At 35.9% G+C, this 24,176-nt stretch overlaps 1 long non-coding RNA gene across 1 annotated transcript; it reads left to right on the top strand.

The window, feature by feature from the left end:
• The first annotated feature begins 7,669 nt into the window (after positions 1-7,669).
• On the top strand, positions 7,670-10,125 carry LOC107852949. The gene is made up of 4 exons (XR_007055631.1): positions 7,670-9,184; positions 9,288-9,443; positions 9,521-9,890; positions 9,971-10,125. It is a non-coding gene; the product is annotated as an uncharacterized LOC107852949 (long non-coding RNA).
• Positions 10,126-24,176: the final 14,051 nt, after the last annotated feature.

Raw genomic sequence — 24,176 nt, 5'->3', positions numbered from 1 at the left:
CTACTGTGTCATATATTTTGCCTGTGGCCTAGCAGTACTGCGTAATGTAAAAGCTATGGGATAAAATAAGACAAAATCGAGCAGTGATTTCTTGATGTCATGCTTACTAACTTCTTACTGAGTTATGCCTCACTTCAAGCTAGTTTGGGTGATTCTATGAATCTTCATTATCTTGCTTCATTTAAGCCCAACTCATCATGCTTTATGATGTTAAACTTTTCAATGTCAAGATTACTAACACATGTTATGATTCTGTTGTACCCATCATGTACCAATAATCTCTTAAATAACTAGGAACTCAAGATAAGGTTTGATAACATGTACGGTGTATTTCCACGAGTGGAGTTTAAGGTAGAGTGTACGTAGATCTTCTCTCGATTTCGTGGAGATAGAGAGGTTCTTTCCTTCATTTCACTTAAGTTTGAACCCATATATTAAACATTTTGTTGATTATTTTCTTTTATTATAGTGGTGAGTCACCAGCCTTATTACAAAAGTAGAAGATAAGAATTGGTGAAGTTTTGTTCAGTTTTCTCACTAGTTTTGTGGTGTGATTGTGATAATGACCAAATTTTGTTACTAAAATACTCTTACCTTGTATTATAATGTTTTTATGAATTCAAACGCATGGATACAACTAGAGAGGACAATTAGTTGTATAATCCATTTGCAAATTACTATTTTTATTGTATTTTTTACAAAAGATCAGTGTTGCACAAAAGTAGAAACGTCAAAATGCTTAGTCACTCTTTAGTTACATGAATTAGGGGTTATCTTTGAATAATGATTGGGATTTAATTTCTATAGTGCTTGGCCTTGAGTATTAGCTAAAACCATGATGAAATTTATATCAAAATCTTGGGATTATGATTTTGGTGCCAAAGAGGTGGAATCCCCTGATAAGTATAGGTCTGAGGTTAACGATAGTGATGAAGAGGAGAAAGATGATGATTGAAGTAATATTGGTAATAGTGGATAATGTGAAGTAGATGGATGTAAGATCTCAAAAAGTAGTTGGCCTTTTAGTGTTTTTTTCCTAAAAAAATAGATGAGCTACCTTAGGATGTCGAGTTGGTGCTTAATGATAATTCAACTAGGATGGTCTGCCAGCAAATTAACATTGTGTCCTTAGTATGATGATGGTATGAAATGAGCTTAACTGAAGTAAGTTGGCACTCCTGGACGGAGAAGGCTTTACAAGTCTTTGCTTCTAAGATCAAAAAGAGAAATAAAGACGACGAGCCTCAAATATACTTGATATGGTTGTGTTTGACAAATTAAAACCAATAATAGTGATGCTTCCCTACTGGCATGTTGTTAAAACTGAGATTAAAAAGAATAATCCTGCTAGTAAATCATGGATCTTGTTTATACACGTTATTAAATTGCTAGGCCAGGGATTTGCGTTTCATTAAGATGTTACCTCCTTATTTATGGGAATCATTTTAGATGTGATAGGCAGATTAAATGCACCTCTTTTACGTTTAGCCTTAGTGGATGCTGGTGGTACTTGAATGCCTTCTGCTTCAATTTTTTGCCTGCAATCCAACCTGTTCCCAGTGTGATTGAGCCTCTGTGAGCTTCCCAGGCATGAACCATGAAATACTTCTAATGTTTAAAAACAATCTCCGTAGCTGTCTTGTTATCTTGCAGTGAATAGATGGTTTACCATCTCTGCTTCTTCACCACACCAGAAACACCTCAGACATAAAATTATTCCCCTCTTAACTCTCGTTGAGTATTGCCTCCTTTGCCAAAGCCCATATAAAACAAGCCTCTTTGTATGCAATCAAGGAATAAGTGTAATAGCCTGCCATTTTTCTAGTCTGGATTTGCCAATTTATTAGGATATATACAATAGAATGATGAAAGCTATAACACTTCTGAATATCCGAGGAACCCATGCCTGACTAGCTAGTCTAGCAATGAAAGGTTTTTAGTTTTTCTTTGTTATTTTCACCAGTTTGACATTACGTTTTTGCTCTTGATCTTATAGAGACTTGAAGAATCATGAATTAACACGGGAAGTGTTTTGAAAAGCGAGAGGCGAAAAAAAGCGACGAGGGCTCGCTTCACAAAAGCAAAGCGCACACTTTTCTCCATTAAAACGCTATTTAGTACAAAATTTAAAAATATTAAACATGCATAAATAAATAACCAAGAGCTCAATAAATAACATAATCTTTCAATACTCAAATTAAAAAGAGAATAGATAGTCATAACAAGCATTCAAAGCAAACTACTAAAATACTAAAAATCAGTTTTGCGTCTTAATCAACCAATTCAAATAGAGAAACCAACAATCAGCAAAAATTTTAGAACTTATATTCTACATCCTATTCCTCAACCAACTTCTATTTTCACCAGCTAGACATTAAATTTTTGTTCTTGATCTTATAGAGACTTGAAGAATCATGAATCAACACGGGCAGTGTTTTGAAAAGCGAGAGGCGAAAAAAAGCGATGAGGGCTCGCTTTACAGAAGCGAGAAGCGTGAAGCGAAGCGCACACTTTTTTCCATTAAAGTGCTATTTAGTACAAAATTTAAAAATATTAAACATGCATAAATAAATAACCAAGAGCTCAATAAATAACATAATCTTTCAATACTCAAATTAAAAAGAGAATAGATAGTCATAACAAGCATTCAAAGCAAACTACTAAAATACTAAAAATCAGTCTTGCGTCTTAATCAACCAACACAAATAGAGAAACCAACAATCACAGAAAAGTTAAGAACTTCTATTCTACATTCTATTCCTCAAAAAGGATATACTGATAAAGAAAATTCAGATTACATTCAGTAAAAAGTTTAGAACTTCTATTCTAAAAATATATACTGATAAAAAGAATTCATATTATATATAGAAAAAAATTAAAAAAAAGAAAAACAAAGCTGAAAGTCATATTACATACAACCAAAAAAAAAGAAAAAAGAAAAAAATAAAATTGGAAGTCAGATTACATACAACCAAAAGAAAAAAGGAAAACAGAACTAGAAAATAGAGAAGAAGAGAAAAAAAAAAGATGAAAAAGAGTAATAGAGAAGAAGGAAAAAAACTAGAAAACCCTAATAGGAGAAGAAGAAGAGGAGAAATAGAGAAGAAGAAGTCATATACCTTCAGCAGTTGTTCCAGAAAAGTTAAGCAGCAGCAATGCAGTCGTATAGTCACTTAAGGGTTTTAACTAAAATAAATTAAATAAAGCAATAAAATCCTAAAAAAAAAAAACCTTAAATATCCATTTAAGCGAGCTTTTCTGCGCTTTTTTTGCTTCAGCTCTTCTTGCTTTTGGAACTAAAGCGAGAGCTTTTTTCTCGCCCCAACGCTTCAAGTGTAAAAAGCGACCCACTGTCGCTTCGCTTTGCTTCATGCTTAAAGAGAGCGCTTCCGCACTTTTCATAATACTGAACACACGGGTGTTTGAGAAATCATCAGAAAGTTAAAAATATTCTTTCAGCTGGATCACTAGTAGCTCTACAAAACAAACAAGCATTAGAACATAAGAAGAAAAATATAGGCTACATAAATGCAAAAGAAAAGAATCAAAAGCAGAAAGAGAAGTCAAACAATATACCACCTATATCTCAAGTACCAAAACAAGTGCAACAAGTTCTAGCTATATCTCAAGTACCAGAACAAGTGCAACAGGTGTCTACAGATTCCACCTCTCTTGCAACACCAATAGAGGAGCAAGTGCGACAAGAATTTCCAGACTCCATCATTCACACATCATGACCCACAGTTAAACGAGTGCAGTAAGTTCAGTAACAAATTCCTAATTTACAAGCAAATGAACAATCTGAAAAAGGCAAGAATATATATATTTTAGTTCATACTATTCCAAAAGTTGTCTATATTTCAATAATTTTATTGTTTATATTATTGTAGGCCCTTCAACTAATAAAATTAAAAGAGGCGCTACACAAATGCAAGTAGTATATGGATGGAGTAACAGTCAACTGATAGTGCTAAATGAGTTGAACCAACCTATTGGTCCTACTAAAGCAACGGTCACTGAATTTTTTGGCTTTCTTGGCACATTGGCAAGGAATGGGACATTTTGTCCTCTTAATGTTAGTTTGACAAAGTTGTAGACATACGATGATATGTGGAGCTATATCCAGGTTCTAAGTTCTCAATATTTTAATTTCTACTTGAAAGATTTTCACAGTTTTTACACTAACCCAATTCAACCAAATTGTAGAAGAAATATGACATTTCCAATAATAGGAAAGATTAGGCTATGAGTTTAATTGATGATGCATTTAGAGGGTATAAGCCCTGACTTCAGAAAAATCACTTTTGTGCCCACACCAATGATGAAATTCAAAGAGCAAAAACGCCTAGCACTGTTTCAGAACCTATATTTGATAATCTCCTTAAGTATGGGAATTCTGAAGAAGCTGAGGTATGATATCAATGTGGAAAATTGTTATATTATTGTTAGCATGCATTTATCATTGAATTCATCACGGCTAACCTTCCTTTGTTCTTTATTTTGATATAAGGCATCAAATTTTGTGTGTTTAACCCTTCACTGCCTTGATGTTGTTATTAAGAACTTATTCGTAAATATTTTCTTGCAGGATATGTCAAATACTAACAAAGAAAATAGGAAAAAGTTTAAGTATTTGCACCCTGTGGGCAAAATAAGTTTTGCTCTAATTCGCGAGGGTTTGGTGTTTTCTCATATTGTTACTATGAACTTGTTGACTTTACTTCATAATATTTTAATGTTGGCTTGCATGTAACTAGGAAAAAAGAAGGAAAATTTTGGTACTTTTTCAAATAAGAAATTCTTTATGGCTACTAGAAGATGGAAACCTGACCGGGTATATAAGGACACATCTGAAGAGATTACAAACAAAATAGTATGAAATTTTCTAATTCAAAATTGATCAAGATCATTTTTTCCTTAAATATTGAATCAACTAAATTTACTTGCTCTTGAATCTTATGTATAGGTTGAAATAGAGAGAGTAGAGACTCAACAAAGTGAAGATGGTACTCAATCAACTAATGCATTCACAATATTTATGGAGACTGATCATCCTAATCGAGTAAGACTATTCGAATATAGGGTTACCAAGTCTATTTTGAAAAAGAAAGTAAGTGATTCTAGATCCTCTACAAATATTGTTGATGAACTGGTGGAGAAGAGATTGGATAAGCTAGAAGAGAGGATATAACAAAGAATGCAGGAAAAATTTAAAGCTAAAATAGATGTCATTGAGTGAGATGTTACAATGAACATCATTGCACAACTTCAGCATCTAAATCCAAGATTAACATTTGATCCTAATATGTTAGGATTCAATGTTTATTCATCAGGAGAAGCGGTTGCTATTCATCCAATAAATCATTCATCTGTTAGAAGTAACAATCAAGGTCAGTCTCCATTTCTTAATATGTTGGTAGTAACAATCTGTTGATAAAACTTCTCTTGCTTTGGGTGTGTACCTGCTGCTGATTAGTTGTGAATGTTTTCATTCTAGGTCTTAGTTGTATTGGGTCCATCACGAAGACTTAGCATAGTTACTATTCCTCTTTGGAAAAACACTTTTCTTAGAACAACATTTTCCTAGTTGTTTAAATGTATTATGGTCATTCCGTGCTTCTTTTTTTCCATTTACCCTTTACTGCAATGATAATGCTAGCTTGCTCAATTTTGATGAATTCCTATTAGTCTCTTTTCCTTTAAATATATGGTGGACTATATATAGCACTACTAGATGGTACAACTTTTAGTTGTTATGGTGTTGTAATTGTTGTAAAGTCATGTTGTATTATCAGGTCAACAAAGAAAAGAATAAAAATTGTTGAGCCTGCAAAGTAGGAGAAAGTCTTCCAACTAAAAGTTCACTTATATGTTTGTTTATCTCAGTGGATATGCATTTTCGTATAATCCATAGACAACTTTCAGCAATTAATTAATGGAGCTATTGACGTGATTTATTGTTCAATGTTAATTAAGATTCAACTGTCCAGCCTTCATCTATCAATTTTGTTTGCTCTACCTTCTAAATATGACTAGCAAATGGAGGTTAACTTCAAAGTCTAGCTAATGTTTACATTGTCTAAACACAAAAATTTGAGTTTGACTTCCTCCTCTCGACTTACTATATTCCAACAACTTAGTTTGTCTTCGATCCAGTGTTATCCTCTTCACATATTTTTGCCAAGCCAAAGTTTGATATCTTTAGATTCATGTCCTTGTCTAGTAGAATGTTGTTAGCTTTTAGGTCTCTGTGAATTATTCTCAATTGAGAATCTTGATGCATATAAATAAATCCCCAATCTATACTATTGATGAATCTCTTAGGCTAGTCTAGTACCTTGTTTTGTGTATCATCTGCCAAAATTTTGTTTGGTCATTAACAAAATATCTGGAATAAGATTAGTGAAGTGTACTAATATAGGCATCAATTCAGTGTGACAATAGTATATAATCTGAAAATTATTGGATTGAGAGTAGTACCAAAGATAAAAAAATCAAGACTTTCGTTTGGCAAGTACTCATAAATTAATATTTTTTCTTCCCATTCAATGCAGCAGCCAATTATCTTCACCAAATTCCTATGCTGAAGTTTTGCAATATATAAAACTTTATTTTTGAACTCATTTTCTCCTTGTGTGGAAGTCCCAGATAGCCGCTTGACATCAATTTATCCTTATGACTTATCCAATGTGGTTCTGGTCTCCTAGGAAAATGCCTTGTATATCAATAGTTATTGACTAATATATGAAGTATCATCAGCAGCAGTATTAAACCCAAGTTGTGTATTATGGTTTATAAGAATGATACCAATTAACCCTAATTATATTAAGAGTATGTCTTGGTCATTTTGGGATAAAAGAGAAGTTCAATTTTGTTATAAATAGAAATATGTTGTCATTTAAGTGCTAATTTATATCATTTGTTGTAATGCCTCGAGTCTGGTACCCTGGACATTACACGGTGCTTGTAATTTCGAAGAACCACAAGCTAACCCTTAACTGATACTTGTAACTGAGCACAGCATAATATACAATAAAAATATGGAAAACTGGCAGAAACTTTCCATAAGGTTCAAAACAAAAATACAACTAAATAAAGTTTAACAGTATCAAAACTAAAATATCTGTCTAAACAACTAGTCTGAAAAATACTGTAGTCTGAAAGCCTCTAAACTGTCTGAATAAGGAGTTGATCTGACAATCCCCCAACTAACTCCGTCTACCAAAATACTAAATCTGATGCAATAAAGAAATAAGGGACATCCTCGAATGATAAGGACTCACTGCTAAGTTTGTTGCGGCTAGTTGAATTTGAACTGCTAAGGGTGCTCTGGATCTCATACTTCTGAACCTATGGCTGAGGTTTTATGCGGTATTTTTAACAGATTTTTTTGTCGATCACGGTGTTAAATTTTGAAACTTTTGTTTGGGAGTGTTTCTTTAGTTCTAGTTTTTTTAGCAACGAAGTTTTGAATGGTGATATAATTGTTACTCCCCTGTTTCAAAAAGAATGATCTACTTTGACTTGGTACAAAGTTTAAGAAAATAAAGAAGACTTTTGAATCTTGTGGCCTTAAATTAAAGTTGTGTCAAACGTACCAAAATGTCCTTTAATCTTGTGATCCTAAACATGCCATGTGGAAAGTTGAAATTAAAGTATTGCCAAAAAAAAGGGGGTCATTCTTTTTTAAATGGACTAAAAAGGAAAGTAGGTCATTCTTTTTTAAATGGAGGGAGTATTTGTAGAGTTATTTTGGTATTTTGATTCGAATAGTGACCTGTCTCTATCCGTAGAGCCGTGATCTATCCATAGACCCGTGGTCTATGAAATGAGAATGCCTTAGATTGAAATCAATTTTAAGACGTAAATTCTTTTAAAATATGATTGCTAAAATAGTGAAAATTTAAAGATTAATAGCGAATTAGTTTGATTAGGTGCATTACTTTGATTTCTAGCAATTGTTGTGTTTTGATACTGCATGTTGGATTTTGGTTCAGGTATTGTATGTTTGTGTAGTAAGCTATTTAATGGTGGGGTATTTCTTAATAAATTTTTTTTTTTAGTGGGGGGGGGGGGGGGATTATTTGAGCATTGGGTTATTTCTGTTGATAGATTTATGTTCTATGAACTGAAAATGGTAGATTTGTTAGCGTAGATTGTGTTAAAAATGGCTAAAAAAGCATCCTTTCTAAACGGAAAGACGGTACTGCTTCTAATTCTACTGGTAGCAGTAGAAAAAGAAAAGCTGAGGTAGTTGAAAATGTCTCAAAAAAGAAGAAAATTGAAGAGGCAATATCCAAATTAGATTTGGAGTTAAAGGAGATAAGCAACTACGTTGATTCTGGTGAAGATGTTGCCAAGAGTGGTGTTAGTGGCGAAAGTAAAGGGAGCGAGCAAAGTGGGAGAAATGGTGATAATAGGGATAATGATCCCTTGTCCATGCCATCTCTTTCAAGGTTCATTTTCATGGAGCGGTATGACCTTCAAATGATAATAGACGAGGTCGAATCTTTTCTGACAAAGATATCGGTCAGATCAAGAATGACTGCTTATCGAGAATTTAAGCAAGTTCTTATCGGCCAGGAATTAAAGAAAAGATTCATGCGGTCCTATTTTGGACCCTTGAAAAACCTACCGGAACATCTCAAGTTCATAGGCAGTTGGTCCATTATTTGTTGTTGTGATGCATCAAAAATGATAAGATGCATCATGAGATATAATTCTACGTTAATAACAAGCCTGCCTGATTTGGATTGAAAGATTTTTATTTGATCACGGGGATGAACTGCTCGTTATACCCCAGTGAATCAAAAATAAAGAAAGTGTTAGCAAAGCGGGAGAATGTTTGCTTTAAGGTGATGAAAAATAAAAACATTATGACAGCCAACTTGTTACACCTGATTAGAGGTAATAAGCTGAACGAGGACCAGAAATTTAAGTGTTATTTATTATGGTTCTTGCACACCTTGTTTCTTGTAAAATATATAACGAAGGTTGTCAACACAAAACTGATTCGAATGGTGAATTCTTTGAGTTTCATCGAGAATTATCCATGGGGAAAAGAGACATTTCAACTGACCATGAACTATTTGAAGAAGGAAAGTAACCTAAAGAAGCAGAAGGAAGTATTTGATGAGAACCAGAAGGCATCCATGCTTTATTCAGATTTTCCTGGGCTTTCATGGTATCTATCATAAATCCTTTAGTGAGTTTATCGTAGATTCTCATTTAATTTATACTCTATCATATACTCTAAGTTCTTTTTTTCACTGTTGTATTGCTTACAGATTTGGATCTATGAGGCCTTTCCTCATCTTGGAAAATTTACTGGAAAATTAATACATTAGCCCTTTCCCATTCCCCGCATCCTTAGATAGCACACTACAAAAAGTGACAAGATAATCGAAGGCGACCTATTCAAGTATAAAGAAAAAGTTACCGAGGTATGAACTTATTTTTATTATGCAATAATACTATTGTTGTATTGAATGTTATGTAATTGTTAATTGATATTTTGTAGAACGTGCACCCGTACATCATCCCCACTGTTCGTGAGACAAAGATGGATTATATGATTACGTTTAAGCAATATACGGATGAGGTAAAGAATAGCATCCTCGGTGGCTTGAAGAAAGAGTTAGAAGGGGTGATTGTCCTTACTTCAAATGAGGGCAGTGATGATTATGGGGATTTGGGTGGTAACCCCATTGAGGTATGGATTGGTGATGATGCTTCTTCGAGTACCTCCAAAGATGCAGCGGGTAGCTTATACCCTTCGGATCTTCATAAGCATGTTGTTGTGCTTAAGGAAGCGTTGTTGGATATTGCTGTCTATATTTGAGTGAAAAGACTGAATAAAAAGGAAAAGAATGAGCGACAACACGAGCGAGGTAACTTTATTCAATAATTGATGTTGTTAATGAATTCTCAGCTTTAAATATTAGTAACACTTTGTAATATAATGATACAGTGCATGTGGACCTTCGTGAATCAGAGAGGAATGATGAAGGAGAAAAAAAAAGCAAAATGGATGAGTTGGCCACTACTATGGCAGAAGAGAAACAAGAAGAAGAATAAAAGGAGGACGAATAAAAAATGGAAGAAGATAAGAGCCAAGAAGAAAGTAGAAAAGAAGCAGCTGTAGAAGATGAAGAAGAAGCTAAAAAAGAAGCAGCAGATGAAGAAAAAGGCAAGGAAAAAGAAAAAGTTGATGAAGAAGAAGAAGAAGAACAACAACAACAACAACAAACCCAGTGTATTCCCACCTAGTGGGGTCTGGGGAGGGGGGGGTAAGATGTACGCAGTCCATACCTCTACCTCTGATGAAGTAGAAAGGTTGTTTCCGAAAGACCCCCAGCTCAAGGCACGAGATACCGCACAAACACATAGTAAAGCACAAAAGCAGATTACATAACATAAATACGGCACCCATAAGTATTATAAAAGAAGAAGAAGAAGAAGAAGCTAAAAAAGAAGCAGCAGATGAAGAAAAAGGCAAGGAAAAAAGAAAAAGTTGATGAAGAAGAAGAAGAAGAAGAAGAAGCTGAGAAAGAAGCAGCAGGTGAAGAAAAAGAAAAACCTGAGAACTAAAAGGAAGCTGAGGAAGAAACAGCTATTGCAGGTGAAGAAAAAAAAGAAGTTAAGGAAGAAAAGGAAGCTGAAGAAGCAGCAGCTGCTGCAGATGCTGAAAAAGAAGGAGAACAAGGTGAGAATAACGTAGCAGCTGGAGCTATTGAGAAAAAAAGAGATCAAGCTGAAGATGGAAAGAAAGAAATAGTAGACAAAGAAGAAGGAGAACAGAAAGAAGAAAAATAAGAAGCAGACTAAAAAGATGTGGTTATGGATATCGTTGATGAAATCAACAGTAACATTTGTGTTGATGAGGAACATATGGAAAAATACATTTGAATGTTAATATTGTTAATGTGTTGTTGAATGATGAGTTGTTAGGATATGACATTTTTTTTTATCTCACAAATATGAAGGTTGAAGGATCTAGTGATAGGATATGACAAACATTCTTTTATTTTATGAAATTTGTTATGATTCTGCACTGCATCTGCTTGTATCAAATTGTATTATTGCATGGAATTTGAATATGCATTGTGTTGTCATAATTTCTAGTGTTTATACTTCACATCATAGAGTGCATATTTATTCTATTGTATAATCCTTTCATAGTCTATCATTACTATGCTACTCGATTTTAAGTTGATGTGTTGTTTGATCAACTATGTTCTATGAAAATAGTATTAACATTAAAAATAGAAGTATTTTTATTTATTCAGTATCACTACATCCATGTTACACTCTTCGAAAGAATGAATACTAGCATTATAGCACATAACATCATTTTTAGGCCATTCTCCCTTTCTTTGGCCAAAAAAAATTTTTGTTTTAGTTCATACCTCTCTATTTGAGTGTCATGTAGCAATACTTTCAAGTGATCCCTCTATTCTTCAGCTTCTTTGAATAAATGATGCGAGTACGACCACGAAGGTAGACATATGTGAGATGTATTGAACCCGAGACTTGGAGTGTTCAAATGAAGTATAAAGGATGGCCTAAATAGGCTCCAAAAATAGTCCACATTCTATACTCCAAGGGAGCCTAAAGTGAAGCATTTGACTAAGGGGCCTTTTGGATATTTCACACTATTTTTGTAGCCTATTATAGAATATGTTAGGTCATTTACTACTTAGTTTTTGTTGAATAATGAAGGTGTAACTCTTAGAAACATTTCTCTTGAGAGAAAGGCCCCCATGAACGAAACTTATAACTAGGATGCTTGAGAGATCGAGGTCACTCTTGTACCAAGTAAGAGATAGGTCTTTGTTGTGTGTATTGTTAAGGGTCGAAGAGTGGAATAGGCTTTTAGGTTCTTAATATTATACCAACCATTGGTCTATCTATTTATCCCTTTTCTTTTATTGTAATCTTCTGGTGTTTCCTCTTGTTTAGTGCAAGCCATTTATTGTTGTTATTGTTCTTATCATATTGTTGTCTAGCTTTTTGTGTTCATCATGTATTGATGGTTTTTATGGTGTCAAAAACACCCTTGTATTCTTGTATTTTTGTATTCTTCTTGTTGTAGTTAATCCGAGAGTGGTCTCCAAAAGGTCCTCAGATCCTTAAGATTTGTGGACTATTTAGGAGTGTGTTTTGTGCCTTCCGTGGATTGTTTTGTATCATTTGGTATCAGAGCTATCTTTGATTTTGTTCTAACATGATCAATCTTGGGCTTGAGAGTTAAAAAATAAAATAAAAAAAGTTGAAAAATGAAAATTCCAAAAAAGAGAGCAATCTTTCCATTTTGTGTTCTTGGCCAAAAAATGTGTTTTTGTAGTGCTTGGCCGAGATTTTTAATTGTCTTTGTTATCTGTGAGTGTTAGTTTTGTTCCTCACTAACACATTGAGTCTATTTCTTGATTTGAGCTTGTATTTTTATGTTGTTGTTGTGAACATAAGCTTGGCCCATTGTTGTTGAACATTGTTGTGGTGGACTGTTTTGGCCGTGTGGTTTCTCCTTGATGTTCTAAGCTTGACCACATGATATTATTGTTAATTGGTGGCTTGAGAACCATTTTGTTGAAGTTGTAGTTGTCTTGGCTAAGTGTTGGAGATATTGTTATTGTGGAATTTGGGAGTGGCCATGTGAAAATTGTTGGTGTTCTTAAATATTATTGTTATAGTTCTTGGTGTTGTTGTTGTTGTTCTTGATGTTCATCATCACCTTCATATATTGTTGTATATAAAGTGAATGCTAAATCCAAAAAGTTGAAGGAAAAGGGTGTATTATTTGTTAGTCTTGAAAGACACTACAACCAACAAAGACTTATCAATCAAGTCTCAACCACTTTCCTACACTTTTTCATGATTTTTTAAGGAGAAGTACAAGAAAGTCAAGTCTTCAAAACTTGAACTTGAAAAGGGCTCCAAGACTTGTTTGAATTTCCCTCCTTAAACAAATTTCACCAAAGTCCAAAGTGAAAAATTGACCAAGACTTAAAATTGGACAACAAAAGTTGTGTGGGATCGAGACCAATACGTGGCTGCCACATCATTATGTTTTACTGTTCACGCAACATATTTAAGCTAAAAATTCAGATTTCTTAGTTTTCTTTTGTTGTTCCTTATTTTTAATTTTGTTGGTTCCAATACTAATTGGCAAACTAGTACTCATCTACTAGATTGTTAGTTTGTCTTTGTGTTCGTTCATTCATGTTAAGCGTTTGTTGTGTGCTTTTCTCTTTTGTGAATTCATTGTATCTTGTTGGTTCAAGTCTATAAACAAATTTCCTTTGATTAAACTCAAACAAAAATCTATTCCGGGTAAGAGTAGAGTCGACCCTCAGTCACTCGCGAAGTACAACCCTACTTTCAATACTTGTGAAACCAAGTGTGAGGTAAAAATCGAGAGTGAGAGTATGGTGAGGCATATTTGAGCTAACAAGTTTGTTTCTTTTATTGTTCGTTGTTGTATTTTATTTTAGGTATCATGGCTGCCACCAATCTTGATGCCACATTTGACTGATGGATACAATTCAAAATCTGAGGACTGATGGATGGTGTATGGCCATTACGACTAAGAGCGGTAAGATGTTATCTAGTCTAGGATTGGGAGTATCCTCTCATACTGATGCGGTCAAAATAGATTGGGAGATGGTTGATGAATCTTTAGTGGTGCCTATGGAGTTGGGAGGTTTCAAAAAGAAGAGTGCGGAAGTGGAACAACCACCTAAGCCAAAGCATGTTTGTGATGTGGAGAAAGGCATAAAAAAGGAGGTAAAAGTTGCTCCAGCAAAAATCCCAAGGCCACCACCCCTATTTCCACAACGATTAAAGAAGAAAGGAGATGAAGGGAAGTTTAACAAATTCATTGCTAAGTCGAAGCAATTGATAATGAACGTGCCTTTAGTTGAAGGATTGGAACAAATGCCCAGATATGCTAAGTTTATGAAAGATCTTGTGATGAAGAAAAGAGTGGTAAGCTATGATCCGGTGGATAATCTCCATCATTGTAGTATTATTTCTACAAGGTCACTGGTGCATAAGAAGGTAGACCTAGGAGCATTCACCATCCCTTGTACGATAGGGTTTCTGGATTTTGCGAAGGCCTTATGTGACCTAGGATCTAGCATCAATCTGATGCCTCTAGCTATTTATAAGAAGTTGGGTTAGGGATACCCCACACCCAGAAACATGCGACTTGTAATGGCGAATAGATCGGTGAAAAGACCGGTTGAAATTCTACATGATGTACTTGTAAAGGTGGATGATTTTATATTTTCTGCCGACTTTGTAATTCTTGATTGCAAAGTGGACTTTGAAGTACCCATAATTTTTGGCCAGCCATTCTTAGCAACCGGGAGAGTGTTAGTTGACCTAGAGTTAAATGAGCTGAAATTTAGGCTCAACGGGAAAGAGGTTAGTTTTGAAGTGTGTAAATCCATGAAAAAATAAAAAAAGATGAGTGTCTTTTCAATTGTTGATGTATTCTATGAAGATGAGCGAGATGTACCAGTTAAGGATAGGCCTGTTGTGGAGATCATAGCTGGTTTGGTTGAACTTGCAAGCAAGGATATGAATGACTTCAAAGTGACTAGACTTGGAATAAAGCATTTTCTTGATCCAACAAATGAGGTACAAATAGTATCATCGATGTATCTTGACAAAGTCTAAGTAGTCAAGATAATCGAGTCATGCCCAATGTTAAATCAGGCACTACATGGGAGGCAACCCATGATTTTATTTTCATTTTATCATGTTAAATAAAAATACAAAAATAAAAGTCGAGCCACGACTAAAACTACGTCTCTTGGTCGGAGGCAACCCATCCTTCTAATCATTTTTAGTTGTTTTTGATTAAGTGTAGGTGCATGAAGTACTAAGGAGGTGATTGGTACCAGATTTCGTTTGGAATTAAGCCATATCAAATGTGATAAGTTTAGGAGTAATGGGAACATTATAGGTAAGTTGGAGTGGTCAATTGTTAAGGCTCGAGTCATGATTTGTATTAGAGTTGTTCTCGGAATTATGTTAATCCGACCACAAAGCTTCGCGGTGAGACTTAATTTTTGTGATTTTCAATGAGATCTGTGGGGGTAGAGTAGGGATCGAACCGATAGGCCCGATCTCGGAGCCCACCACTGACCTTGATGGGGTTACAGGGGCGAAGTCCCCGTGGTACAGACCTTTCCCAATGCTTTATATGAAGAATAGGGTGCATGGCATCCAAGTATACTATAGGGTGCGTGGTGTCTATGTTTACATAGTCCATGGCAAACGTGTCACCTAAGACATATCCTAAGCCCACTACCTTAAGTAGGCATCACCATGTGCGGCGCACACCTTAACTTGTGCAACACCTTATGTGGCGCACACCTTAATGTTGGTAATAGCTTATGCGTCGCACACCCAACTGCACTCCCTCACTGTTTCACTTGTGCAGCACACACTTAAACTTGTGCAATAGTATATGCACCGCATACTTACCTTTGTGCGATAACATATGCGTCACATACCATACCACGTAGGCTTACTATTTCATATGTGCGATAACCAATGCGGTGTGATAATGCTCAAACTACACCTCTTAATGAGAATGTAAACGATCGTTGTCATTATAAAACCCAACTAGGTTGGGGTCGAATCCCATAGGGAATATGGTGTGAACGTAAGTCGTTTGCAAATTTATCAACTGATAGTTGGATGTTTCCAGAAATGCGGGGTTTTTAGTTTAACAAGCAATTTTGGTTACGTTAGTTTCAGTGTTCGTAATCAAGAGTTTTTGAAAAAGCAGAATTATTTTCACTAGGGATTTTGGTACTTGACAAATGCTACTAGTGGTTCAGGATTCTCACAATAGGTAGGACAACAAGTTATCTTTATCGAAGTTATGCTTAAATGTCTCTTAACCTACTTAAGCATTTAATTACCCAATACTCTCGGACTTAGATAATTTATATTCACTTCCCAGATTTTACCTCAGGTTAACCAACCTTGTTACAACGCTGATTATTAATTGGAGTATTTCTAAGTCCCTGTTGATAATTCAATTCCTACTATATTTGATTTATTTATCAAGCTAATCAAAGTAGGTTTTATCTATTGATTGCATTCAACAGACATTAATTAAAACCTCATAATTATCAAGAATTCCTACCACCTTTTGAATCCTGATCACTCAGCACCTTGTCAAGACCTAACCCTATATCCCATAATTTAGGTTAAAGGAATTTAGCCACTCATGATATAAAAATAGAAGTATCTGGATGAATTCATGCTTTGAAAGATAAACTTACCACAAGATAAATAGAAACTAGAGATTCCCAGATTAAATCACAAAGGAAATCCCAAAATAATGAATATAATATTTTCAAAGCAATTGCTTTCTCAAGCCAAAAGTAGAGAGAGAAAATATCAAAGTATATTGCTTAAAATTCAATGTGCCAAATTTCTAAGAAAACCCTAAACAAGGCTTTAAATAGTTCACCCTAATTATGGAAACAAAATAATAGAATTCAGAAATCCCTTGGATTAGGTGACAACATTTGTGATAGCCTATCAGGAGGCTGACGACTTATCACAAATGTCATCAGCTTCCTTTATGCTTTTGGTCACTTACTGCTTAACGCTGACGACAATCTTGATGATTTATCAGCTCCTTGACGACCTATCATAAAATGTCATCAAGGCTCTGCTTTAGTTCTTATGTGCTTCCTTAGGCTGACGGCATTCTTGACACCTTATCAGCTCCGTGATGGCCTATCACAAAATATCATTACAGCTTTCAACTTTGGCCAATCCTTTACCTTCGGCTGACGATGAACTTGATAGCTTATCATAGGTCTGATGACTTATCATAAATATCGTCAGCCATACTTTGCCTCCATTTTCTTCTGATTTCAACTCCTTTGCTTCCATTCTTGTTGGTTCTCTATCATATTAGCTTCTACTGCAAAACCAAACACAAAAAAATCTAAAACAACAAAAGTTGCTTAAGAATTTGCAATTATTCTTAGTTAAAAGCCTCAAATGTGTTAGCATTAGCGCACACATCAATACCCTCAACTTAAAACAATTGCTTGTCCTCAAGTAAATCAATACAACTAAGAGAATACAAGGCATATTTGGCAGTCACTCATCCACATTACCTCAAAACACTTTCACCATCTCCAAGGTCTCTCAATTCAAGAACAATGAAGAACACCAATGCAAAACACAGGACTCAAGATACGACATCAATTCAGTTATAACAACCATGCATAGACCAGTATTACACTACCCGAACAAGTCAGTAACTAGCAATGTAACCAGTGTCCCCTCACAGCAAAGAAATCCCCCTTATCTCATATCAAGAATTGTACATGTAACCATGGGGACAATCAAAACACTCACTCTCAGAATGAAGTTCCAATCAGTGTATGCCAAGTACCATAGGCTTGCCCTTATATTCATTACCCAGATCTTTAGATAGGTCAGCTAGGATCACTATAGAACTTCTCTTAGGCTTGTAATATAAGATAGAGGCTAGTATGATTCTCGATGGTATTTAAAGTTACTAAACCTCCTTGACACTACAATAGCTTTTTGGGGTTTCACTCATTGCCTTTTCCGCTCATCTCTTTTCTTGATCCCCCTTATTTAGGATGGGTGCAGTCTTATCTCAATTACTTAATATTTTTCACAATTTTTTTTCTTTCTCTTTTCCTATGCACCTAGTTTTTTATTCTTTTCTTTTATGCTACCTTTTTTCATACTGATTCTATATCACGGACCCCTATAATAGCCACCCTCAACTTAGGCCATTTGCTTAAGTCAAGGTGCATAGTGTCCAAGGAGGACCAGGGGAAAAACAGGTTCATTGTGATCTAAATAGGAAGATGACAGGTGTCAAGGGATATTATACACATGGGGAAGGTCATTTAGGATAAAGTGAGCTAACATCAAAACAACCCTATGATCCTTTCCTAACCCCTATCCTTCAACCTAGGTAAGACTAATTGGGCGAGTTCTGCCTTCAGCATACAAAGGGAACTAAGTAGTTGCTCACATACACATGGCACACACGTATATCACAAGCTACCACTCATTCAATTTATGCAGCTGTTTAGCAATGATTATTATGTTACTAGAACTAATGCCATACAAAGATGTACATTGGTCACACTTGAATGCAAATCACACAGTTAAAGGAGTAGACCACTTGAAGAGGTGTACAAAAATTATAAAATAATTCAACTGCCTCAAGTACAAGTATTTCTCCTAATCGGCTACAAAAATTTACAACAACAATTTAATCTACACCCTAAACTTAAAATCAAAGAAAATCTAACCTAAGGGTTAGAGTATACTTGGAATGGATCAATCCTGAGGGTCATGGGTTGCCTCCCATGCAGCTCCTGATTTATCATCGCGGCACAACTCAGGTATCTCAATTACTTCAGACTTCATTGAGACAGATAGTACTGATGATTTTTATTGATTCTTTCAAACCAATGTAAAGATTGACTCATTGCCCATTCACCTTGAAGGTGCTGCCATCTTCATTTTCAAGTTCTACTACTCCAGATGAATAGACTTGACTAACTCTAAATGGGCCTGGCCGTTTCAATTGAAGCTTGCCTGGGAACAATTTAAGTCTGAAATTGAACAGAAGCACAAAGTCACCCAATTGGAAATCTCATTTATCTATCCTCCAATCATGGTACTTTTTCATTTTTTTCTTTATATAGATTCGCTCATTCATATGCCCTGAGATAGAATTCATCCATCTCATTCAGTTGTTCTAGTCTCAGCTCTGCTGCCTCCTTTCAACTCAAATTCAGCCTTTTGAGTGCCCACAAGGCCTTGTGCTCCAACTCTATTGGTAGCTGGCAAGCTTTTCCATAGACCAGCTAAAATGGTGACATGCCAATAGGTGTCTTGAAAGCATTCTGATATGCCCACAAGGCATTATATAGTTTTTGAGACCAATCTTTCCGACTAGCATTCACCATTATGGCTAGGATGGCTTTAATCTCTCAATTTGACACTTCTATTTGCCCACTAGTTTGTGAGTGATATGTAGTGTCTACTCAATGTTGTTTTACCCCATATTTTTCCAAAGCTGCTCGAAACACTTTGTTGTAAAAATGAGATCCTCCATTGCTTATAATAGTCCGTGTTAATCCAAAGCGAGTGAAGATATTCTTTTTGAGAAAAGCAACAACTCTCTTTCCTTCATTATTAGACAAGGCAATAGCTTCAACCCATTTCAATACATAGTCAACGGTAACTAAAATATACTTCATCCCATACGAGCTTACAAAAGGGCCCATGAAATTGATGCCCCATACATCAAATAATTCCACTTTAAGCATCTTAGTCAAAGAAATCTCATGTCTTTTGGAGGTTGACCCTTTCCTCTGACATTGGTAACATTTCAGCAAAAACTCATGGCCATCCTTGAACAATGCTGGCCAATAGTAAGCACTCTGCAACACCTTCCTAGCCATTCGATCACCTGCATGGTAACCTCCAACTGGGGAAACATGACATGCTTCCAATATGAATAATACATCTACTTTCGGGATGCATCTCCTTATAATATTGCCCGTATCACCGAAAAAGATACGGCTCATCCCAGAAGTAATATGTCACATTATGCAAGAATTTCTTTCTTTGATGGAAAGAAAGATTTTCTGGGATGACCTCACTCACAATATAATTTTCATAATCAGCATACCAAGGCAATTATTCCACAACAGCCGCAAAGATCTCCTCATCAGGGAATGCATCATGTATTTCCATTTCATCACTAATTGACTATTCACATTCCATTCTAGACAAATGATCTACAACCTAGCTTTCACAATCTTTCCAATCTTTGACCTGAAAGGCAAATTCTTGTAGCAGCAACACACATCTAATCAGCCTTGGTTTTGCATCCTTCTTCGCCATCAAGTACCTCAAGGCTTCATGGTCAATGTGGACCACCACTTTGGTCCCAAGCAGATAAGCCCTGAACTTCTCAAAAGTATACATTTCAGCTACAAGTTCCTACTCAGTGACAGTGTAATTCTTTTGCGTTCCATTCAGTGCTTTGCTAAAATAATATATCGGACGAAATAGTTGTCCCTCTTTTTTCCTAATTCAACTCCAAGGGAAACACTATTTGCATCACACATGATCTCAAATTGTTTTGACCAATCTGGTGCAACAACAATAGGGGCCTCAACTAGTTTCTTTTTAAGGCATTCGAATGCCTTCAAGCAATCATAATCAAAGAAAAACTTCACTTCTTTGTCCAAAAGTTTGCAAAGTGGACTTGCAACCTTCGAGAAGTCTTTTATAAACCTCAGATAAAAGCCAGCATGTCCAAGAAAACTATGCACTCCCTTCACTGAAATGGGAGGTGGCAGTTTCTTAATAACTTCCACTTTTTCTTGATCAACTTTTATCCTTTTTTTTTAAATTTTGAGGTCGAGAATAATGCCCTATTTTACCATAAAATGGTATTTTTCCCAGTTAAGCACCAAATTAAATTCAACACATCGTTGCAAGGATATACTCAGGTTCGCCAAACACATTTCAAATGAATCACCCACCACAGACAAATCATCCATGAACACCTCTATGGTGTCCTCCGCTATATCTATAAAGATAGACATTATACACCAATGAAAAGTGGTGGGTGCATTGCATAGCCTAAATGACATCCTCTTAAATGCAAAGTTTCCATATGGACATATGAACGTAGTCTTCCCCTGATCTTCAGGAGCAATACAGATTTGGTTGTATCTATAATAACCATCTAAAAAGCAATATTCCATGCAAAGTGTCCACCAAATCACAGGCCTAATTAGAATCACCACATTCCTTTATTTGCAACCATAATCATGCCCCTTTTTTTGGACACGCATTAAACTGGGCTCAACCATTTGCTGTCAGAAATAGGATAAACCACTCCTGCATCCAACCACTTAATAATCTCCTTCTTAACCACCTCTTGAATTAGTGGGTTAAGATGGTGCTAATGCTCCATGGTTGGAATACAATCTTACTCAAGCTGAATTTTATGCGTGCAGATGCCAGGGAAAATGCTAATAATATCTGTGATGGTCTATTTTATAGCTCTCTTGTGCCTCTAAAATACTGAAATAAGTGAGTTTACCTATTGCTCACCCAAATCAGCCATAATAATAATAGGTGGCGTGTTCCCATTGCCCAAAAACACGTACCGTAAGTGCCCGAGCAGTTATTTCAATTCCAACATCGGTGTCTCCTCAATAGATAGATTGGCTGGTGGTTTTGGTTGATTAGCAAGGTCAAGGTCTAGATTTTTAGGAGTATAAGGATATGAACCCCTTCCTGCCAAAGCAAAAACAGTCTCTTCATACTCCCTGATGTCTTTACTATCAAAATTCATCATAACCGCAGCCAAAGGCTCGACAACAAGTTGCTCAGTTATTGACACCTTCTATTTGTCTTCATAATACACATCAACTACTGAGAATACACTCACTTCTTTATGCTGCTTCATTGATTTACATATATCAAACCGTACCACTTCATCATTTATCTTGAATAAAAGCTCATTCGCTCTCAAATCAATCAAAACACTTCTGGTTGTGAGGAAAGGTCGACCTAAGATTATGGGCACCTCAAAGTCTACCTTACAATCCAAAATGATGAAGACTACAGGAAATATAAATTTGGACACCTTCACCAACACATCATACAAAATGCCAATAGGTCGCTTTACTGACCTATCCGCCATCACGAGTCGCATGTTGGTGGGTATGGGATTTCCCAGACCCAACTTTCTATAAAAATCCAGTGACATCAAATTTATGCTTTATCCCAGATCACATAATGCCTTAGAGAATTCCATAGTCCCAATTTTGTAGGGAATAGTAAACGCGCCTCGTCTGGCTTCTTCTGCACCAAGGTCCTTGTAGAAATAATGCTACAATGATGAAGATTACCCTCCTATTCATAGCTCACCGCTCTTTTCTTATTCACAATATCCTTCATGAATTTCATGTATCCTAGCATTTGCTCAAGTGCTTCATGCAAAGGCATATTTATTATCAATTTCTAGAGCATTACCATGAATTCGCTGAATTTTGCATCATCAACTTTCTTCTTCAACTGCAGAGGAAAGGGAGGTGGTGGTATTGGGATATTTTTTAGCACTACCTCCTTCTCCTTTTCTTCACCTTTCTCTGGAACATCATTAGAATTATCCAGCTTCTCAGACTTTACTAGACCTCCTTCTTCCAATTCATCAACAACTACCTCATCAACTATAGGTTTGCCCACAGAAGGGACATGTAATATCTTACCACTTCTAGTGGTAATAGCCTTTCATAAGCCATCATTACACGGATTCTAGACCATATTGCTTGGTAACATTCTGATCTTCCTCTGGTTGAATGGTGGGGAGAGTTGACTCATCTGCTGCTCCAACTATTTGATTGTGATAGAGTGTGAGTGCACCAACTGGCTGATGGATGTCAGATCAGTCTTCATAGTGGTCACACTAGAGTTGGTAGCCTCCACTCTCTTCAACAACTTAGCCATCATGTCCTCTATGGATATTTTTTCAAAACTTATTAAAGCAACCTCACAATTTCCAGGAGGAACATAAAGCCCTCTCCTGTCATTGTTATTCCTCCAATTTCCCTGCTCCCTATCTTTATAACCAGGTTTATAATAAAAGTTCTAACCTTGATTTCCTTGGCTATTTCCTCAGAAACCCCCTTGATTATTAACATATTTAGCCTCTTCATCTACATCAGCCTCAATCCTATCCTAAGATCCTATATCTTTCACCTTTTCAATCTTGCTTGAAGCAAGTGCTTGGTTAGCAAGTTCATCTGTGTTTTAAGGTGAGCCATGTCTGGGTCACACTCCTCTTCTCTTCTACTTTGTTCCGCAGTAATACCCATAGAAGCAGTGAGGCTGGCCACTACAGAGTCTTTGATATGCCATGCCCGACTCTGTTTGATCATTCTGTACAGTATCTCTAAAACCTCTAGGAATGTAAGATCAACAAACAAACCACCAGCAACATTGTGTAAAATTGGCTTTGTAACAGAGTTAAGAATACTGTACAAAGTCTCCATCAAATGTATGTCTGTCATGTTGTGGTTCGGACACTGTGTCAGCTTCTTCTTGAATCTTTCCTAAGTAGAAAAAACCTTTCTAGGAAAGATCTTTTCAATTGCCTCCAGTTGGTTATAGAATCAAGCTTCAACTCATTTAGCTACAAAGGTTCCTTCCCAGACAAAGACAATATGAATAATCTCAACCGGATAGCATTTTGGCCCACTCCTGAGTTATCAAAAGATTTACAGATAGTGACAAAATTCATCAGATACAGGTTCGATTCATACTCTTGAAGACCACCGAACAAGCCCTTCAGATTGAGGAGTTAGATCATAGTACTAGTAATGTTGAATTTAGCTCTAGTTGCCAACGGTGGAGGAATGATTGCACCCGTTGCACCTTCTCCATCTATTCCATCATCATCATCATTAAGACCATACTGGACTGGCTGGTACTCTTGTCTTTCTCAAAACGGATGGTCCCTATAAACATTACACCGTACTGATGCATCTATCTGCTCTACACGCATTAGGTTACCAGGATTCAACAACTCCTCGGCTCCTTAATATTCATCCTTAGGATTTTGATATCGTGCTTGTTGACCAAAATTCTATACATTCACCTGAGCTCTAGCTAAGGCTGCTAATCTGTCAACCTCTTACAGTTCTGCCATTCTTCGAATTCATTGTTGTTCCGGATTAGGTGGTAATAATGGTTCACCAAAACTTATGGTTCTTGGCATACACTATAAAGATCCTGCAATAAAAAAACAACAAATAAACATAAAAATAGGAAACTTAACAAATAGTCAATTTGCGCACACTAACTTCAAATTACAACTGTATTACGTGGCAACGGCGCCATTTTTTATAATGCTCAAACTAAATATCTCAATAAGAATGTAAGTGATCATTGTCAATATAAAACCCAAATAGGTTGGGTATGAATCCCACAGGGAATATGGTGTGAACGTAAGTCGTTTGTAAATTAATCAACTAATAGTTGGATGTTTCCAGAAATAGGGGTTTTTTCATTTAATAAGCAATTTTTGGTTACCTTAGTTTCAGTGTTCGTAATCA

Source organism: Capsicum annuum, chromosome 5 (genome assembly GCF_002878395.1).
Source record: "Capsicum annuum cultivar UCD-10X-F1 chromosome 5, UCD10Xv1.1, whole genome shotgun sequence".
NCBI lineage: Eukaryota > Viridiplantae > Streptophyta > Magnoliopsida > Solanales > Solanaceae > Capsicum > Capsicum annuum.
Note: the sequence above shows the minus strand (reverse complement) of the source record. Positions and strands in the feature narration are given on the sequence as shown.